A 4010-nucleotide genomic window follows, 5' to 3' on the forward strand; every position below is an offset into this window, starting at 1 on the left:
ACCCTTGGCGGGAGTGCTGCCGCGCTTCCCAAGTGGCGCACTGTAGCAGTGCGCCACCGGGCTGGCCCTGGTGAAAGAAATTTCTAAGTAGCAAAACATTCAGGAAGCTGCATGGCTACTTATAACAGCCTTTGCTGAGTTATGGCAGCAAAGGCATGACATAAAGCCAGAAGTTAAAAGGAAAGCAGAATATAAAGATTTGGAAAACTTTTAGCCTGGCCATGTGGTAGAGAAGCAAACAGCATTTTCAGAGGAAAAATGCAATGGTGCTAAGAAGATTAGTACAAAAGAAAGAGATGGGAGAAAAGGCCCTGAAGGCATTGCAGAAGGCTCTGGGGCCAACCCTTCCATTTCAGGTCCAAAGGCCTAGGGAGACAGAATGGTCTTTGGAAACAGGTCTGAGGTGCCTCCCACAACCCTGCTGCCCAGGACCACCTCAGGAAGCTGATTCCAGCACCAGCACCCCAGCTGCTTTGGCTGCACCAGTGGTGGCTAAATTGGACCCAGGTGTGGCTTGACCAGCACCTTTGGAAAATCAAAGCCTTGGTGTCATCCATGTGGTGTTAGGTCTGCAGGCTTGCAGAATGTCAGAGCTGTGAAGGCTTGGGAGCCTCCACCCTGATTTCAAAGGATGTATGGAAGAGCCTTGGGGCCCAGGAAGAGATTTGTTGCAGGGGTAGATTCGCTGCATAGAGCTTCATTTGAGCAATGCTGAACTGAAACGTGGGGTCAGAGTTGCAGCAGAAAACCCCCCAAAGCAACATGCCTAGTGGATCCATGAGAGCAAGACTGCCATGGAAACCCCAGACTTGTGGACTACCAGAGTGGAACACCAGCCTGGGAGAGGAGAAGTGTGAACCAAGACCAGGAAAACCATAGAAGCAGAGCTGCCCAAGGACTTGGGGACCCAACCCCCACACCAGCATACAGAGGACATCCAACATGGAGTCAAGGTACATGATTAGCCATCTTTGGGATTTAATATCAATCCTGCTGGGTTTCAGACTTGTTTGGGACCTGTTACTCCTTTCTTTTGGTCTATTTCTCCCTTTTTGAATGGGAATATGTACCCTATGCTTGTGCCACCATTGTATCTTGGCAGTAGGTAATTTGTTTTGATTTCACAGATGGGACTTTGGACCTTTGAGTTGAAACAAGTTAAGACTTTGGGGATGGAATGACTGTATTTGTATGTGAAAAGGACATGAGTTTTGGGGAACTGGGTGAAATGCTGTGGTTTGAGTGTCCCCCCAAAACTTGACCCCACTGTGACAGTGTTAAGAGGGTGGGAAATCCTATTATGATAATGTAAAAGTGGGGCCTTGAAGAGGTGATGTGATTGTAGGACCATGCTATAGTGAGTGGATTGAAAATGGAGGTTGGGGCGTGGTTCTGAGGGTTTTAAAGGAAAAATACATGAGAGATTAGTCTCTTTCTGCTCTACTATTTTCTTTCTTCTTTTTTTTTTTAAAAGATGACCGGTAAGGGGATCTTGACCCTTGACTTGGTGTTGTCAGCACCACGCTCAGCCAGTGAGCCAACCGGCCATCCCTATATGGGATCCGAACCCGGGGCCTTGGTGTTATCAGCACCGCACTCTCCCGAGTGAGCCACAGGCCGGCCCTCTGCTCTACTATTTTCTGCCATGTGAGACTCCTTCATTGCTGTAAAGCCAACACCAAAGAAGACCCTCACCATAAGTGTTTCCTGGACTTTGGAATTCCCAGGTACGGAAATTGTAAGCCATAAATTTTGTTTTCTTTATAAATCACCCAGTTCCAGGTATTTTGTTATAAGCAACAGAAGTGGAGTTATACAGGAACCTTACATGAGGGAACATGAAACTGTCTCTTAAAACATATTTTTGGTAGTGGTGGAAGTCAAGCTTGAATCGAGAGGCATTTGACACACTCCTCAGGGGCAGACATGTCTATAATAAAGCACCAGGCACACAGAAATGCACAATAAACGTCAGCTGAATGAGTGAAGGTGCCATAGATAAAGGGTTTTACAAGGCACCTGGGACATGACCACCAAAGTGAATTATAATTTTTAGGGCCCTTTTGTCTATTTCTCATGGCCTATATGCTGTACAATTTATTTCCCAAGTTACCCTCAAATCTGAATCTGTTCTCGCCAGAGGATTTTGGTCTTTAGTCCTGTTTTGATGTAATTAATCACTCTGTTGTAGAATTCCAGTGTGAAGAGTTTACCTACTACAGACTCCAACAAGTTTGGAACTTGCTGGTTGCAGTCTGTGCTGGGCTTAAAACAGGCCTAGCCACAAAGTGAAAGGAGTTTTGAGTGTCAGTTATATTATAGCAAAGTGAATCATTGGTTTAACCTACTTCACTAAAACAATTGCTGTTTTTAAGCCCTTACAAAAACAACAACAAACCACACACCCCCCATATCTGTCAATTTTAAGTTTAAATTAATTTAGAATAAAATATATAATTATGTTCCCAAATAGCCTCTGTCCATACTAGAACTCCCTTCACAAATACTCAGCTCTCAATATTTGCGATTAGAGTGGTTTTCATGCCCTGTTTGCAAATTAGGTCTCAGCTGAGAGCTAATAATTTTTACTTGATGGAAACAAGTCATTCTTAGGAGATATGCTTTCCTTTCCCTTCACTTTAATCGCAAAGTGCAAACAGAATTTTCAAAGCATACTTTAAAAAATCTTTTGTTCTTGGTTCTGTCAAATATGGAGTTTTGATAGCAGGAAGACAGGTTTATTGAGCAGTTTATCCATTATGGGATTTGTTATAAACTTGAGCTTTTGTATGCTGATATTTATTTGACTTAAAAAAAAAATAGATAATCCCAAGGTCAAGAGTTCAGATCGTTGTACTGGCCAGTGCCCCCCTTGCCCCTCCTGAAAATTAGGATCTCTTTTGGCAGGTTGCACTAAAAAATGGAGGCTATAGCTATGAGGATAACTTTAAAAAATAAGTTGCAAAAAACAAACTCCGTTTCTTGCCAGTCTTTCCCAAGTTTTTTTTTTTAAAGAAAATGTAATTTTATTAATATTATTTTTTACATTCTAGGATGTTGTTGCAGAGCAGTTGAGAGGGATGGGGAGAGGTGGAAAGGGGAAAGAAATGGGATGGAAGAAGGAGGAAGTAGGAGGGGCAGCATTGAGGCCTATGGCACGCCCTCATTCCTACAAGGGAGCTTGGGGGTCTTCCAGAAGTGGCTTGGTCATTGCCAGGCTGGGTGCAGATGTCAGGGGTGTGTGGCTAAAGTCCTTGCCCCGCATCATCCCAGCTTGGGAACCTGGGGCCCTTCTTGCTGTGGCTTGGTGGTCATCACTGGCCTGGGTGCACATGTCAGGGGGGCGAGGTTGAGGCCTGAGGCCCCCCACCACCCCGGCTAGGGAGAGCCCGGGGCGCTTCCTGTGGCAGCTTGGTGGTCACCACTGGGCTGGTGTGGGTGTTGGGTGGGCGTGGCTGAGGCCTGATGCCCCCCCACCACTCTGGCTCCAGAGAGCCCGGAGGGCATCCTGCAGCTGCTCGGTGGTCATCACTTCTCTGCCTGCTTGTGTCGGGGTGTGTGGCTGAGGCCTGAGGCTTCCCACCACCCCAGTTGGGAGAGCCCGGGGCACTTCCTGTGGCAGTTTGGTGGTTGCCACTGGGCTGGGTGTGTGTGTTGGGGGGGGCATGGCCGAGGCCCTTGTGCCCCACCCTCGGGAATAGTTGTGGGTGTCCAGGGACATGGCTGAGGTCCCTGGCCCTCCCCTCTTTCTGGCTTGGTGGCCCAGGAGACTTCTAGTCCTTCTAGGAGTTACAGGTGTTCTTTGGTGAAATGAAACCTTTACTAGTTAATATGAAACTTTGTCTCTGGTGGCAGGTACTTTGTTTTCTCTTTCATTTCTGTGTTGGATCATTCGCTGTTCCCACCATTTAAACTCTATGCTGGAACTAATTTTTTGTCCTTTGCTTACTTCTGAAATGGGGGAACTTCTTGTGGGGACCAGTGCGTGAGCTCTGTCGTTGAGTTAAATT

The sequence above is a fragment of the Galeopterus variegatus genome, unplaced genomic scaffold, assembly GCF_000696425.1.
Source record: "Galeopterus variegatus unplaced genomic scaffold, G_variegatus-3.0.2 Scaffold8042, whole genome shotgun sequence".
Classification (NCBI taxonomy): domain Eukaryota; kingdom Metazoa; phylum Chordata; class Mammalia; order Dermoptera; family Cynocephalidae; genus Galeopterus; species Galeopterus variegatus.